Below are 18,324 nucleotides of genomic sequence, written 5' to 3'. Positions count from 1 at the left end.
ATCGTAAGATGTAATGTATCAGGATAACTCTGCTTCTTTTCACCACAGTACAATTCATAAAATAGTTTTATAACTAAACAAATGCTTGTTATAATCAAGCAATTAATTAACCTTTACAGTAGTAATATGTAATTGTTTTGTATTTGCACACCTTTGAAGAATATACCCTGTGTACAATTATTTACCAAATCTTAACTTCCGATTATATTATCGTAACACTAGTATCTGAAAGCCCATGCTGTCGCACAGGCGTGGCAGTTAGGCCAAGTAATCCACCATCTCTGGAGTCTCCCTCATACAATCACTGAAACTGTTGCATGCAAATTAGCTATCAAGTAAGGATGCTGACTGACTGAGTTACCTGTGATATCCCAATGGTCTAGGACTCTTGGCATGGCATAGATACATGCCTTAGCGTAGCTGTATACAACATGAGTATAATTTGTAAAGTCAAAATGGCTGAGAACTAAAAACCTGGATGAATCAGAACAAAAAGAGCTCTCAAGCATACTTGTCTCACGATAATGGTATAAGACAGAACACCAATGTGTCTGCAAAGAATTTTTTTTAAATTACTTAGGGCCCAATTCTGCTGCTATCAAAGTCAATGGCAAAACTCCCACTGATGTCAACAGAAGGATTTAGGTCAACATTTTCAAACTTGGCTGACTTGACTTAGTCATTAAAATCCATATTTTAGTCATCTGACTAAAACTGGCCTGATTCTCAAAAATGCTATGCACCCGCAACTAAAGCTATGTCTACATTACAAGTGAGGGGTGCGAGTCCCCTGCTTGTGCATACATACTTGCAATAGCTTTCATCAAGTTAGTGTGAGTATAAATAGCAGCATAGTTGGAGTAGGCAGATAGCAGCAGTGCAGGCATGCCTTAGCCATGCCAAGTACATAGCCACTAGTTTGAGGCGGGTGTGTACTTGGCACAGCTAAGCCATGCCTCTGCCAGTGTTGCCTGTGCTATTGCAGCTATACTGCTATTTATACTCATGCTAGCTTTCATGGAGCTACCACAAATACATGTACACAAGCAGGGATTCACACCCCTAGCTCATAGTGTAGACAGAGCCTAGGAGTGCCTGGATCCACTCTTGTCCCCAAGAAATCAGTTGTAAAAATCCAATCAAAATGGGAGCTGCATTGAGACCTGTGAGAGTCAATCTACATGTTCAAGCATATAACTGCTTGGATGTGTGTGTTTGGAGGGTGTTTTCACATGCATACGCCTATGGCAGCATCAGAACTTGCATTCATGTACCAGTGTATATGTAGATGCTCATGAACGTGATGGTGTATAAATAAGACGATTATACCTGTGTGTATGAGAGAGAGTGAGCAAGAGAGGGGATGCAAATACCACTGGGAGCGTGAGCTGTAAATGATTGAAAATCTAATTTAATAGATCAAAGAACACTCTGCCTCATTGTACCTGAGAGCAGAGCAAATTAACTATCTATTAAAATGACACAGAAGACAGAATTTCATCACATCTTATTTATAGCAGCTGAAGAAAACATAAATGCGTAATAATATTCCCAAACTCATACCAAATCCTGTCATCTGATTAGCTAATTCAGTCATTTCAATAGAAGACACTTACCAGCCTTCCCCAGGAAACAGCAGCTTTTAATAGAGCCACATTCAAATTTGCATTTTTGTATCTTTACAGTGGGTTTACTGTCTGTTACCTATTGGGGAAGGAAGGAAAGAGAATATTAGAATAATTAGCAATTCTGCAAATTGAGCTATAGTGCCATCTTATCTTGACTCGAGGATCAGCATTCAAGGAAGCAGTCATTCTGGGACTGGGCATTTAACTGAAATAACAAAAAACATATGCAACCTTTAAAAGCAAAAGCAATTAAGGATAATAATATTCAGGGAACCTGGCCATTTCAGGATTTGTAGTATTTAGTATTATGGTTTCATAAGTGCCCAGTTATTTTGTATGCCTCAAATTGGGACTGTGCCTAACTATCTTAAATTGAACACCCCAAAACTGAGGCATCCAAAATTAGACAAATTTTGAAAATGTAGGTCTGGAACTACTCTTTAATGACTATAACATTTTTCACCACAGCAAAATGACGAACTAACTACTTCTGAGACAGAGACCAGATTAAGCCCCAGTACATATTACGCCCAGGGACTGTCCAAATATTTTACAGCCCATTAAGGGAAGACAACAAATTGACATCTTTCCAGATTTACAGGCTTTAAAAAAAAAAATCCTAATTCTCAAGGTCAGGACTCAATCCCAGCCCCAACATAATTTCAAATTGCTGCCCGGAAGTTTTAGGTTCTGCCATTGGCTTGGGGTCCTTAGTGGACCCTAACTAAGTGGAGAATTGCTTTGGTGAGTAGCAATCTGCTACACATCCTTCTTCCCTCAAAACACAGTCTTCCTCAGCTCTGGCATGTCCCCTATGCCACATGACGTACCTAGAGCAGGTCAGAAAAATGGAATTTCCCTCACACTGGAAATTCACATTTTCCTTTCATTCCAAATCATGACAGATAGTCAAAATTACCAAGTGTACCACAGAATAAAAATTCCAAAACCAAATTTGCCTTATCAAAAGGTTATATTTCAATAATACCACAATATAAAATGTTAAAATATCATATAAGCATAGTTTTAAAATTAATTGAAGGTTAAACAAAGTTTTAAAAAAATTAAAGTACAAACAAAATACTTAATTTCTATTCAAATCATTTCATGAAAAAACACTTTCTACCAGCCTTAGCTGTAAATAAGTTTGTGAATGAGGCCTTTATATTGGGAATGCAGCTGATACTACAAACTTACTTAATAATGCTGTTGCCAAAAGCTGCTTTAGTGGAGTAATTTTAGTAATTGTGCTATCACACAAAGTAAAAAAAAAAAAAATCCTGAAAAACACATATCTATTAAGCTTTCAAAGAGGTGCTGGAAGGCATTTGTATTTTATGGACTGTGTAATGCAAAATTCAATTCGTTCAGCACTGAATAATACATGGAGTAATTGTTCACCTCACTAATACAAGGCCAACCCAAAAGAAGTTTAGCACACCTTTTCCTTAAATAATAATAATAAAAATATAATTATCAGGGCCTTAAATGTAATAGTTTTCATACTTTTCACTTTTCAAGTAAAAGTTATTTGTTAAATAAAGTACAAGCTAATATTTTAAGTTAAGGAAGTCTCACATTCCTGTGTAGTTCCTAATCAATAGCTCTGGAATTTTATGAATAGCACATTTAATACTGTGTCTGTTTAATTATTACTCTGGTGATCCAGTAATTATCTCTTGGGATCCAGTAAGCTTCACTAAACGTTGAGCCCTAGTTGTTCATAAATTCATGTTACTGCTTGTAAACTAGCATTACAAAACTTAATAAATCAGGAAGTGTCACTTTAAGCTGATGACTAGAAGTGTTACTTAATTTACTCAAATTATTGAATTCTTGAAAAAAAAAATAAGAAAATCATATTTAAAGTGCCTGCATACAAGTGCTAAAAAATGATGTTATCCACATAAAATAAAAAGAGCAGCTGACATCCCTGTTCCTGCAAACGCTTATTCATGTGCTTCAATTTATGCACATTAGTAGTCCCAAGAATGTCAACGGAACTACTCACATGCTTAAACTTGACAACGTGTGTTTTCAGGACTGAGGTCTAAGACAAACTCATAGGCTAGGGACAGTCTATTAGCTGATGGCTGCATTATTACCTCAGAAACCAGAAGCACCCTCAAGTAACTACACCTCAACCCCGATATAACGCTGTCCTCGGGAGCCAAAAAAAATCTTACCACGTTATAGGTGAAACCGCGTTATATCGAACTTGCTTTGATCCACCGGAGTGCGCAGCCCTGCCCCCCTGGTGCGCTGCTTTACCGCGTTATATCCAAATCCGTGTTATATCGGGTCGCGTTCTGTCGGGGTAGAGGTGTATAATATATAATAAAATTAATCAAATTTGCATAGGTGGTGTGCTTCAAAAAAAGAAACAATGGACCAAACCAGAACTGCCTCTAGGTATTGCCAGACTTCACACAAGTAATAAGTGGGAGGCCTCAACCAGCTCCTTCTCCTAGAATCTATTTGCCACCTCATATGCCTCACACCAAACACATGCATGCATAAATCCTGTGGCCTTACTTGACCACTCCTACATCAAACAAGAATGTTGGAGAGTGGAGCCAAAGTACAACTTTCCAAGCAGGTAGTGGAGAAAGGCACTTCTGAAATTCAGTCTCTGCAGTGGGCCACAGGCATAGTCAGATGAGACCAGAAATGAGGAATCAGGAATGGTGCTCTGGCTGCTGGGATGGATGCATGGTATGGGTCTACTGAAACAGGGAAGTCGTTTATGGCTACATTGGCCTAAGGAACCACTTTCCAAACCAAACTCAAAAAATGTACCCATCCCCATTTAAGCTGTTTTTGAGGTGAACACAGTTAATTGACTTTCCATGCTAATCCTGCAGATGCTGCTCTGGGTCCCCAAGAGGACTTCAGTGGCAATTGCTCATGCAGAGTACTTTCAGGGTTGAGCCCTCTCTTTTGTTTCCTTTCCTCTCCGTTTCCTGGATTTGGCCTGAAATGAGTGTGCTGAATTATCTTGAAAAAAAGGTTATTTCTCACAGTATCATCAACCCAGCAGGAACAAGGAAGTCCCAGAAATCCCCTACTAAAACCTGTTCTCAATCTATTCAAACAGATTTCTAGACTACATTTCAAGGCAGATTTCTAGCGCATTTCTAAACTGCAGAGCACTCAAGTCAAGCTGAATATGCTGTACATCACTACTATACATTGTTTAGCAATATCCACATTTTCTCAGGCCTGGTCTACACTAGGCGTTTATGTCGAAGTTAGCGCCGTTACATCGAATTAACCCTGCACCCGTCCACACCGCGAAGCTATTTAGTTCGACATAGAGGTCTCTTTAATTCGACTTCTGTACTCCTCCCCGACGAGGGGAGTAGCGCTAAATTCGACATGGCCATGTCGAATTAGGCTAGGTGTGGATGGAAATCGACGCTAATAGCTCCGGGAGCTATCCCACAGTGCACCACTCTGTTGACGCTCTGGACAGCAGTCCAAGCTCGGATGCTCTGACCAGCCACACAGGAAAAGCCCCGGGAAAATTTGAATTTGAATTCCTTTTCCTGTCTGGGCAGTTTGAATCTCATTTCCTGTCTGGACATCGTGGTGAGCTCAGCGGCACTGGCAACGATGCAGAGCTCTCCAGCAGTGATGGCCGTGCAATCTCAGAATAGAAAGAGGGCCCCAGCATGGACTGATCGGGAAGTCTTGGATCTGATCGCTGTGTGGGGCAATGAGTCCGTGCTTTCCGAGCTGCGCTCCAAGAAACGGAATGCAAAGATCTACAAGAAGATCTCTAAAGACATGTCAGAGAGAGGATACAGCCGGGATGCAACGCAGTGCCGCGTGAAAATCAAGGAGCTGAGACAAGGCTACCAGAAGACCAAAGAGGCAAACGGACGCTCCGGATCCCATCCCCAGACATCCCGTTTCTACGAGGCACTGCATTCCATCCTGCGAGCAGCGGCACCGGAGGCAGCAAACAGGGCGGCTAACAGGGGAGTTTGAGAGGGAGTTTGCAGGGGGAGGTAAGGGGGGAGGCAGGAGGGCGCGGTGTGTGCTCTGAGTCCACAGGTGCAGTGGGCAGAGATTGCAGCAGCCATGAGCCAAGCAGCAGCAGCAGACAGAATGCAGATGGCCGCATGTGGAAGCTGTGGTATGTATATGGTCCTAGCAGAGGAGCTGGAACACAGGTATGTGTGTATGAAGTGTCGCCTGATAGTGTTACTGGAGGAAAAGATTAAGGGGCTGGAGATGCAGGTAGATACCCTGGTGGAGTTTAGGCGGGGGTTTGAGCAGCTGATGGAGGACAGGCAAGGGGGGGCTGAAGGAGAATGCCCTATGGTGGAGGTACAGGCAGAGGTAGAGGACGGTGAGAGGGGAATGGAAGGGAGAGAACATGGGAGGTGGAAGCATGTGACTGTGAGAAGCAGGCCAAGGAAAAGAAGGGCCAGTGAGGGGGGGATAGAACTCAGGAATAGGTTCGAGTGTTTGGATAGCGAGGTGGAGGGGCAGCAGGTGGCGACTGAAGGTGGAAGGGTGAGGAAGAAGAGGAGAGCTGCTAGTCCAAGAGAGAGGGGGGAGGAGTTGATGGAGACAGCACCAACTCTGGGCCCCGTGAGGATTCAGGAAGGCATAAGGGAAGATAGGAATAGGCACAGGTCAGGACTAGAGGGATCGGAGACTAGATTACTAGATCGCACTGTTGCCAGGCAACGGCAGGTGTATGTAATTGGAGAGTCTTTACTGAGGAGATTGGATAGGCCTGTGACCAGGGCAGACCCGGAGAACAGAAGGGTGTGCTGTCTACCGGGCGCAAGGATACGCGATGTGGACCTGCGGTTGAAAAGGATCCTACAAGGAGCAGGTAAGAACCCCCTGATAATCCTTCATGTGGGAACGAATGATACAGCTAGGTTCTCGTTAGAGAGGATCAAGGGAGATTATGCCAGGCTGGGGAAGACGCTCAAGGAGATAGAGGCTCAGATTATCTTTAGTGGGATTCTGCCCGTTCCGAGGGAAGGGCAGCAAAGGGCTGATAGGATTGTGAGAATAAATAGTTGGCTAAGGGAGTGGTGCTATAAGGAGGGCTTTGGGATGTATGGACACTGGGAGGCTTTCGGGGACAGACACCTGTTCTCGCGGGATGGGCTTCACCTGAGTAGGGAAGGAAATAGACTTCTGGGAGGGAGGCTGGCTCATCTTATCAAAAGAGCTTTAAACTAGCAAGTTTGGGGAGACGGTTGGGAGATGCACAGTTAATCTCCACGCCAGATTCCAGTATGGAGAAGGTGAGTAAAATGAGAGGAGACATAGCTGGGGAGATGAGATTAGACATAGGAAGGACAGGAGGGACGGACACTAGGAGGCCCGCAACATATAGTGCTACTAATGGGAGACGGGCTAAACGACATACATTAGGGTGTCTATACACCAATGCCAGAAGCCTAGGTAATAAAATGGAGGAATTGGAGCTCCTGGTCCAAGAGCTGAAACCAGATATCATAGGAATAACGGAAACGTGGTGGAATGACAGTCACGACTGGAACACAGGTATGGAGGGGTATGCGCTGTTTAGGAAAGACCGGAACAGAGGTAAAGGTGGGGGGGTGGCATTGTATGTCAATAGTGAAATAAACTGTAAAGAAATAATAGTGGATGGATTAGACAACACAGAGTCCGTCTGGGCAATACTCACAATGGGTAATAGGACTTCTAGAGCCTCTCCGGGGATAGTGCTTGGAGTGTGCTATAGACCGCCGGGATCGACCCAGGATATGGATAAGGAACTATTTAATGTGCTTAGAGAAGTAATTACTAATAGAAACTGTGTAATTATGGGGGACTTTAACTTCCCGGATATAGATTGGGGAACAAACGCTAGTAGCAATAATAGGGCTCAGATGTTCCTAGATGTGCTTGCTGATCAATTCCTCCATCAAGTGGTAGCTGAACCGACGAGGGGGGAGGCCATTTTAGATTTGATTCTGGTAAGTAGTGAGGACCTCGTTGAGGAAGTGGTAGTAGGGGACAATTTGGGCTCCAGTGATCATGAGCTAATTCGGTTTAAAATACAGGGAAGGAGTAACAGAATTAAGTCAAAGACTAGGGTTTATAATTTTAAAAAGGCCAATTTTAACAAATTAAGGGGACTGGTAAGGGAAGTGGATTGGGCAAACGTATTAATAGATTTAAAGGCAGAAGAAGCCTGGGATTACTTTAAGTTAAAGATGCATGAGCTGTCGGAGGCCTGTATCCCCAAAAGGGGAAAAAGATTACCAAGCAAGAGATTTAGACCGAGCTGGATGAGCGACCGACTCAAAGGGGCGATTAGGAAAAAACAGAAAGCGTACAAAGAGTGGAAGAGGGGAGGGATCAGTAAGGAAATGTACCAAAGTGAAGTCAGAGAATGTAGAGATAGAGTGAGAAAGGCCAAAGGCCGTGTAGAGTTGGACCTAGCGAGGGGAATTAAAAGCAATAGTAAGAGGTTTTACAGCCACATAAACAGGAAGAAAGCAAAGAAAGAAGAAGTGGGACCGCTGAGGACTATTGCCGGAGAGGAGATTAAAGACAATCTAGGCATGGCGCAATATCTCAATGAATATTTTGCGTCGGTGTTTAATGAGGCCAATGAAGGGATTAGGGATACTAGCACCATTACAGAGGGGCGTTCGGGATGGGGGATTACCGTATCCGAGGTAGAAACAAAACTTGAACGCCTTAATGGGGCTAAGTCGGGAGGACCGGACGATCTTCATCCGAGAATATTGAAGGAATTGGCGCGGGAAATAGCAGGCCCGTTAGCGATAATATTTAATGAATCTGTAAACTCGGGGGTGGTCCCGTTAGACTGGAGAATAGCTAATGTGGTTCCTATTTTCAAAAAAGGGAAAAAAAGTGATCCGGGTAACTACAGGCCTGTTAGTTTAACATCTGTAGTGTGCAAGCTGTTAGAGAAAATTTTGAAGGAGAAACTAGTTGAGGACCTGGAGGGTAGTGGCAATTGCGATAATTTACAACATGGTTTTACGAAGGGCAGATCGTGCCAAACGAATCTGATCTCCTTCTTTGAGAAAGTAACGGATTTATTAGATAAGGGAAATGTGGTGGACCTAATATACCTGGATTTCAGTAAAGCGTTTGATACTGTACCCCATGAGGAATTATTGCTTAAACTGAAAAACATGGGGATCGATTTGAAAATCCAGAGATGGATAAGGAATTGGTTAATGGGGAGAATGCAGCGGGTCGTATTGAAGGGTGAACTGTCAGGTTGGAGGGAGGTTACCAGTGGAGTTCCCCAAGGTTCGGTTTTGGGACCCATTTTATTTAATCTATTTATAACTGACCTCGGAACCGATTGCAGGAGTAGGCTGGTAAAGTTTGCGGATGATACGAAGGTGGGAGGCGTTGTAAATTCGGAAGAGGATAGGGATATCCTGCAGGGAGACTTGAATGAACTTGTGAATTGGAGTGTCAGAAATAGGATGAAATTTAATAGTGAAAAGTGTAAGGTGATGCATTTGGGGATGACCAATAACAATTTTAGTTACAAGATGGGGACGCATTGGTTAGAAGTAACGGAAGAGGAGAAGGACCTAGGGGTCCTTGTAGACCGCAGGATGACTATGAGTCGACAGTGTGACGTGGCGGTGAAAAAAGCCAATGCTGTCTTGGGATGCATTAGGCGAGGTATATCTAGTAGGGATAAGGAGGTCCTGCTTCCGTTGTACAAGGCGCTGGTGAGACCTCATTTGGAGTACTGTGTGCAGTTCTGGTCTCCAATGTTTAAAAAAGATGAACTCAAACTGGAACGGGTGCAGAGAAGGGCCACTAGGATGATCAGAGGAATGGAAAACCTGTCGTACGAAAGGAGACTAGAGGAGCTTGGGTTGTTTAGTCTGACAAAGCGAAGGCTGAGGGGGGATATGATTGCTATCTTTAAATATATTAGAGGGATTAATACAAGGGAGGGAGATGAATTATTCCAGCTTAGTACTAACGTGGATACGAGAACGAATGGATATAAACTGGCCGTGGGGAAGTTCAGGCTTGAAATTAGACGAAGGTTTCTGACCGTTAGAGGGGTGAAATATTGGAACGGCCTTCCGAGGGAAACGGTGGGGGCGAGGGACTTGTCTGGCTTTAAGATTAAGTTAGATAAGTTTATGGAGGGAATGGTTTAATGGTAAAACATAGTTGTCAAGGAAAACCAAGCAATGGTAGGTAAATAGCATAATGGCTAAAAGGGGTCAGGATGGAGACTCTTGCCTATATGCTCGGGGTCTTACTGATCGCCATATTTGGGGTCGGGAAGGAATTTTCCTCCAGGGCAGATTGGCTGAGCCTCTGGAGGTTTTTCGCCTTCCTCCGCAGCATGGGGCAGGGATCTCTAGCAGGAGGGTCTCTGCCGATTGAGGTCACTAATAACAGGATTGGGGACTTCAGCAGCAGAGTCCAGGGAAGGGGCGGGGACGGTTTTATGGCCTGCAGCGTGCAGGGGGTCAGACCAGATGATCATAATGGTCCCTTCTGACCTTAAAGTCTATGAATCTATGAATCCTAGGTGCGGCCGCCACCACTACCCCACCACTGACCATGGACTCTGAGGATGGGATATTGTCCACGGCCGGTTCCTCGGACATGTTAGCGGACGGGGAAGATGAGGAAGGAGATGAGGAGGACGAGGCAGTCGACAGCGCTTACAACGCTGATTTCCCCGACAGCCAGGATCTCTTCATCACCCTTACAGAGATCCCCTACCAACTGTCCCCAGCCGTTAACCCGGACACAGAATCTGGGGAAGGATCAGCCAGTGTTTAAAACATCTAAACATTTATTTTTAACAGAACAGGAATATTAACAATAACAACAATGGGTTTCTCATGATTAGTTTGCCCTAGGCGCTTAACGTTTCAGTCCTGGGCAGTGCAACTATTGAAAAAAAATCTAACAATGTCCGGTTTAGCATGATTGTTCTGCCCAAGCCGCTCTACTGTTTAGTCACTGCCAGTGCAGCTAGAGTAAAATGCGGTCTATATGTCCGGGGATAGAGCAGAAATCCTCCTGGGACATCTCGAGGAAGCTCTCCTGGAGGTAATTGGAAAGCCGTTGCATCAGGTTCCTGGGGAGAGCGGCCTTATTGGGTCCTCCGTAGTATGACACGTTGCCGCGCCACGAGACAATCAAGTACTCAGGGATCATTGCTCTGCACAGCAGGGCGGCATACGACCCTGGTCTTTGGAGGCTTTCCCGAAGCATTCTTTCTTTCTCGCTGTCTGAGATCCTCATGAGGGTGATGTCGCTCATGGTGGCCTGCTTTGAATTAGGAAGGGGAATGTTACTGTTGGGACTGCTTGCCCGTTCCTTTACAGAACTGTAACCGCTGGTTTGCGGCCACGCGGTGGAGGCGGGAGAGGGGCAGCCTACAGGGATCGTTCCCGGGGACAGCCGCGAGGGGGTGGGACAGGGGCAGAGTTCCTGCTTGCCGGATTGCTGGCAGCAGGGACTGACATTGCTTTCAATGTGAAATGAGGCCAGTGCTAATATTAAAGTTTTAAGCTGCCACAAGTCTACGGCTTACCATGTCTGCCTGCTACAGAAATTCCGGTGTCCTGCCCCGCTTCTCAAATCTGCTGTGCAAGACCCCAGGCACTGAATGCGAAGGCCGAGAATTCGACCTTGTGCTGAGTGCGCATGTGAAAGGTGCTGTGCATGGTCTTGTTCACAGAGAAAGACTATGTTCTTTGTTCACAACTACATTTATCTTTCTGAGGAATTCACTCCCTTTTTCCCATTCCCACAGCCACATCTGCGACTGTCTCACAACCTAGCCTGGCATCACACTCCCAGAGGCTAGCGCAGATTAGGCGTAGGAAGAAGAGGACACGGGAGGACATGTTCTCGGAGCTTATGGCCTGCTCCCGAGACCAGGCAGCACAGCAGACCCAGTGGCGGGAGAACTTGTCCCAAATGCACCAAGCAAACATGGATCGGGAGGAGAGGTGGCGGCAGGAAGACCAGCAGGCGACTCAAACGCTGCTTGGACTACTGAGGGAGCAAACGGACACGCTCCGGCGCCTTGTGGATGTTCTGCAGGAACGGAGGCAGGAGGACAGAGCCCCGCTGCAGTCTATCTGTAACCGCCCTCCCCCGCCACCAAGTCCCATACCCCCCTCACCGAAAGTGCAAAGAAGGAGGGGCGGCAGAGTCCGTGCTAACTCTCACTCCACCCCTGCAGAGAGCTCTAGTAGTAGAAGGCTCTCATTCCCCAAAATTTGACAAGTTCTTTCCTTCCCGCCTCACACAAGCCCCCGTCCAAGTTTCACCTCCCAGTTCCATGTGTAGTTGATAATAAACAATACGTTTCTGTTAATTACTGTTTCCATCATGTTCTTTTGGAGGAGGGGGGAAGGGGGTTGGTAATTGGACAGGACAGTCACCTTTGGCAGGGTACATAGGCGGGGGCAGGTCCAGCAGCAGGGCACATACACAGTGCAGTGACTAGTTACCCCGGTCAGTCTGGGAGGTGGTTTTCATGTTCTGTGATGGGGGGTTGGTTGCTCTGTGACTTTGTGGCGGGGGAGGGCAGTTACAGATCTTAAGCGGCGGTCCTTATCCTGGATCACAGAGCCACGCAGCAGGGGATCTGTAACCGTCCTCCCCCTGCCACAAAGTCACATCGCCCCCCCATACACACAGTCCCCATCAGGAGGGGTGACAGGCTCCGTTGAAACAACCAGTCCACCACAGCGGAGCCTGTCAATCCTTGAGTTTAGAAGCTTCATTTGCGTCAGTACACTACACCCGCTCCCCACCACAGTCTACGTCCCAGTTTTAAAACATTCCCGCAAAAACAGTAATAAAGACAACGGTGTTCATTAACAAAGTAGAAGTGATTTTATTTCTAAACGTGTGTTGGAAGGGTGTGAAGGGGGTATGGAACTGGAGAGGATAGTCAACATTAACTGGGTAAAGAAACGGGGGCAGGTTCAGCTTCTCTGTACACTAACTTAAGTCACAGGTTACCCTGCTCAGTCAGGAACCTAGCTTTCAAAGCCTCCCGGATGCACAGCGCATCCCGCTGGTCTCTTCTAATCGCCCGGCTGTCTGGCTGGGCGTAATCAGAAGCCAGGCTATTTGCCTCAACCTCCCACCCCGCCATAAAGGTCTCCCCCTTGCTCTCACAGAGACTGTGGAGCACACAGCAAGCTGCTATAACAATGGGGATATTGGTTTCGCTGAGATCACAGCGAGTCAGTAAGCTTCTCCATCTCCCCTTGAGACGGCCAAAAGCACACTCCACCACCATTCTGCACTTGCTCAGCCGGTAGTTGAAGAGTTCTTTTTCAGTGTCCAGGGCGCCAGTATAGGGCTTCATGAGCCAGGGCATTAGCGGGTAGGCTGGGTCCCCGCGGATGACTATAGGCATCTCCACATCCCCAAGAGTTATTTTGTGGTCCGGGAAGTAAGTACCTTCCTGCAGCCGTCTAAACAGACCAGAGTTCCTGAAAACACGAGCGTCATGAACCTTGCCCGGCCATCCGACGTAGATGTTGGTAAAACGTCCCCTGTGGTCCACCAGTGCTTGCAGCACCATGGAAAAGTAGCCCTTTCTGTTAATGTACTGGCTGGCCTGGTGGTCCGGTGCCAGGATAGGGATGTGAGTTCCATCTATGGCCCCACCGCAGTTTGGGAATCCCATCGCTGCGAAGCCATCTATGATCGCCTCCACGTTTCCCAGGGTCACTACCTTTGACAGCAGTACATCAACGATTGCCTTGGCTACTTGCATCACAACAACCCCCACGGTAGATTTGCCCACGCCAAAGTGATTTGCGACTGACCGGTAGCTGTCTGGCGTTGCAAGCTTCCAGAGGGCTATGGCCACTCGCTTCTGGACAGTCAGGGCTGCTCGCATCCGGGTGTCATTGCGCTTCAGGGCAGGGGACAGCAACTCACAAAGTTCAAGGAAAGTTCCCTTACGCATGCGAAAGTTTCGCAGCCACTGGGATTCATCCCAGACCTGCAGCACTATGCGGTCCCACCACTCAGTGCTTGTTTCCCGGGCCCAGAATCATCGTTCCACGGCATCAACATGACCCATTGCCACCGTGATGTCCCCAGCGCTGGGTCCCGTGCTTTCTGAGAGGTCTGTGCTACTCTCAGACTTCAGGCCCTCACCGCGGTGCCGTAGCCTCCTCGCCTGACTTATCTGCATCTGCCTCAGGGAAAGGTGGATGATAAGCTGCGAGGCGTTGAGAACGGCCACAACTGCAGCGATGGTCGCAGCGGGCTCCATGCTCGCAGTGCTGTGGCGTCTGCGCTGTCACTGACTAGAAAAGTGCGCGAACTGATTTCCCGCCGGCGCTTTCAGGGAGGGAGGGCGGGAGTGATGGACGGATGACGACAGTTACCCAAAAGCACCCTCGACACTTTTTTTTACCCAGAAGGCATTGGCGGCTCCACCCAGAATTCCAATGGGCAGCGGGGACTGCGGGAACTGTGGGATAGCTGCCCACAGTGCACCGCTTCCAATGTCGACGCTTTCCCCGTTACTGTGGACTTTCAAAGTCGAATTACTGTCCTTAGTGTGGACACACACGTTTGACTTTGCAATATCGATTCCAAAAATTCGATTTAAGTAAAATCGAACTACTCTCGTAGTGTAGATATACCCTCATACTTTTTTTTAAAACAGGGCTTGACAGAATTAATTCTGGTTAGAAAATCCAATAGATCTTGTCTGCCCTCTAAAATATTGGAGTTGGTGACGCGACAGTATTGTTAAGAGTGGCCGACTCTCTAATGGGGATCTTTCATATTAAATTAAAATTAATGTAATTGAAAATATCTTTCTTTCAGGATGGATTATTTAACCTCTTCTGTGCCATATACACACACACACACACGGTCTGATTAATATTCCATCCGTTCCTTCTAAAAAAAAAAAAAGCCTCATCAAAGCCATGTAGTTCTCAAATGCTTAGTGCTTTGTTCATGTATTCAAAGGGTTAATGAGGCTACATGATTTTCCTGTTCATGCTTTAGAGAAGTGTATTTAACAGAAAATTATTTTTCACAAAAATTCAGAATATCATACTTTGAAGTCCTGCATGGTAACATCTTGTCCTATCGTCATGAACGTTAAGCTTTTATCACTAATGTATTCTATAGCGTGCTGTATAATGAGATGAGAATGTACTGTAGCAGCAGCTAGTAATCATGCCATAAATATGAATAAAACATTTATAAAGTACATTAATTTAGGTATTACCAATCAGCCTTTAAAAAGTATTTTATGCATAATCATGACTTTTTTTTTAAAGTAGGACAGAAAACTTAGGAACATATTAGAAGATAATGTCAAATATATAATGCCAGTAAAATACAGTGCATTGGCATTTGTGTTTTGTAGACATAGTTGAGACTAAATTTCTAGCTTCCATGATAACGACTACTTGTAGTTCCTCATAACTTTCTAAAACAAATTTGTCTGGGAATTTCTCAACTTTCTGGGAGGAGAATAGGGAAAGAGAAGGTTGATCAAAATCCCTTTGACCATTTTTTTCAGCTCTGGATATTTATAAATCCACTTATCCCATATAGTCTGCATAATTCAACTGAATACATGTACTGGATGTTGAATATGAAGAGTCACACCGCTAGTGACTTGGGTGACCAATTTCAAAGTTCAAATATCAGATACTAACGCCCAATATTTTGCAGATAAACCATATCCTGCATTTGTTTGCAAGACAAAGAGAAAAATTGTCCATTGCAGCTATAGTTTTATACTGTGAGCTTATGCAGTGTAAAGAGTCAGGTCAGGAGTTATTACTGTAATTGTATAGAAGAGTATAAAATCAATAACATATCTTGAGCCATGAGGTTTTAAAAGAATATCAGCAATTCATGAAAGGTTTAAAACACTTGGCTGGTGGACTTGCACCTCCAACACACCTGAGGCACACGGTAATTTGGCATAAGTGCTCATCTTGTGATTATTTATTCAATGTCTATTACAGTTCCGCAGAGAGGAGGGAATGACGCTTGCTGGATCCATGGGTGTAGGAGAGACTATAGGTAAGTCTGCGTCTGTGATTCTTTCCCCTGATCCTTGGGATCCTGAAAAGCCCCTCAGTGGGTGTATCAGGGGATCAGGTCTTGAAATGTTTTGGGAGCCGTGGCTGGGGGTAACAGCGGGGAGGACTCAGCCTTTACATCCTTCTCCCCTCTTAAGCAACTGATAATCCCTTGGATATTCATGTCTAAGATAGACAGTGTGTCACCGGGGGCTCTGCCCTGAATCCCACTCAGAGAGGGTGGTTTGTTTTGGTGGGTGGGTTCCTACCCAAAAGCAGTCCTGCCCCTAGAGAAGCCTGGCTGCCAGGGAAACAGTGTTAGATAAATGAACTTCTGCAAGCTGGGAGTTTGCTTGGATGGATCCTGAGGATCCAGGAGGTTGGGATGCCACACTTCTACCTCCCCGGTGTCCCTCTCTTCCTGTTACCTCCCCTCTCCTCCAGGAGATTCTGTGAGGTGAATCTGGCACTTTCCTAGGCCCCTGTCCATCTCCCAGGTGTTTCCCCACAAGAGGGCCTGGTTTGTCCTATGTTTTTGACATGCACTTTTAAAGAATGACGTTCAGGATGGTACATTTATATTTTTGAGAAGCTTCTAATAGAGGTCACCATCCCTTTGTAACTAGATCACCTGTGCCTCCTTTTACTTGGAGATAACGTCGACTACACGAGGAAGCGATTAAAAACAGCTCAAAGTTACTCCAGGGATTGGTTTGCTAGCTACACAGAACTGTAAGCACGCTTCACACATGTTCAGTTACATTTAATCACATTCTAGTTTGGAGATTAAGTTATACCCCTGCTAGCAACAGTTGCTATGCAGGACAAGATAAACACCCGGACAGGCATTGAGAGCAATATGCTATGCGCTCTCCCTACTGAATTTCCCTTGTGTTATATAAAGAAATCAGGAATGTCTCTGAAGACCTGGTATTTTGGTGATTTCTTTTAGAAGTTTGGTGCTCCTGCTGCAACTTAGCAGAGATTTGCCACTGACTTCAGTAGACCTGACTCATGTTATCCTGATACAAGTAACAAACCTAACTAATATTATTAGGAAATTAGAGATTGCACATAAAAGGATTCCTTGTGGCTGAAATAATATGATTGACAACTAGAGCTCTTGAACAACCCAAGCTGAAGACGCCAGCAGGAAAACAGCTTATTGATTAGCGAATGGTACTCGTAACAGGCAGGCAGCCATAACTTCTCAGCAGTCACAGATTATTTGTGTGCTGGGGGTAGCACTGGAGGTGATTAAGGGTGGGGCTTTTTAACTGAGGATGAGGTTAGGGGGCGGGATACTTTTTCAAGTTCCACCCAGAAATTCTGTAGGAGCTGGGCTCAGACTCTCTCAGGGATCCCTGCACAGTGCAAAGGAGAGAAGTGGTGTAAGTTACTGAATAGTGCTGACTCTGGGACAGATTGCCAGCTGATGTGAATTTGTGCAGCTCTATAGACTTCAAGAGCTTGACTTCTTCAAGCTGCAGCGACACTGATCTACTCCAGCTGACAATCTGATCTAACCCAGCTGCTGCACTCTGGAGTAACTTACATCACTTCTGTCATCTGCACACTTCACAGCGCTCACTTGCGCTGGCTTCCTCTGTTTGTGGAAGTAAATCTAGCCAAAACTTACGGTCCTCCTTATCCTTTCCCACCACCGGTTTGTGGGGAGGGCAGAGTGAGGGAGAAGCAAGCTTTAAAATTGTACTGGGAATTCTTTGAAACATAACAAGGAGCAAGCACTGTGTAATGTTCTGCACCATATTGAAACATTTCAAAAATATTAAGTGCATTTTTCAACTTTTCTGCTCAAGGCCAATATATCACAACTGAAAGACTATATTTGACTCATTTGGAAAAACAGTTGAATAACTTAATGTACCACAAGTATGGTAGAATTTGTTTTGATTACTATTTAGAGTTACGCTGTTGCTTAAATCTTATTTTCATAAAATCTGTGCCATTCATGCTGTTGTGTTTTCTCTTGATTATAATGATCAGTGCAATTTTAGGGTGTAAGGATCAGGCTGGAAGTGATTTTCCTGGCTCTATTCCAAACCTCTCCAACGCATCATCAGTGATCTACAACCCATCCTGGACAACGATCCCTCACTTTCACAGACCTTGGGAGGCAGGCCAGTCCTCGCCCACAGACAACCTGCCAACCTTAAGCATATTCTCACCAGCAACCACGCACCGCACCATAACAACTCTAACTCAGGAACCAACCCATGCAACAAACCTCAATGCCAACTCTGCCCACATATCTACACCAGCAACACCATCACATGACCTAACCAGATCAGCTACAACATCAGCGGCTCATTCACCTGCACGTCCACCAATGTTATATATGCCATCATATGCCAGCAATGCCCCTCTGCTATGTACATTGGCCAAACTGGACAGTCACTACGCAAGAGGATAAATGGACACAAGTCAGATATCAGGAACGGCAATATACAAAAACCTGTAGGAGAACACTTCAACCTCCCTGGCCACACAATAGCAGATGTAAAGGTAGCCATCTTACAGCAAAAAAACTTCAGGACCAGACTCCAAAGAGAAACTGCTGAGCTCCAGTTCATTTGCAAATTTGACATCATCAGATCAGGATTAAA

Source organism: Chrysemys picta, chromosome 6 (genome assembly GCF_011386835.1).
Source record: "Chrysemys picta bellii isolate R12L10 chromosome 6, ASM1138683v2, whole genome shotgun sequence".
In the NCBI taxonomy this organism is placed as follows: Eukaryota; Metazoa; Chordata; order Testudines; family Emydidae; genus Chrysemys; species Chrysemys picta.
This window is presented reverse-complemented; position numbering follows the sequence as displayed.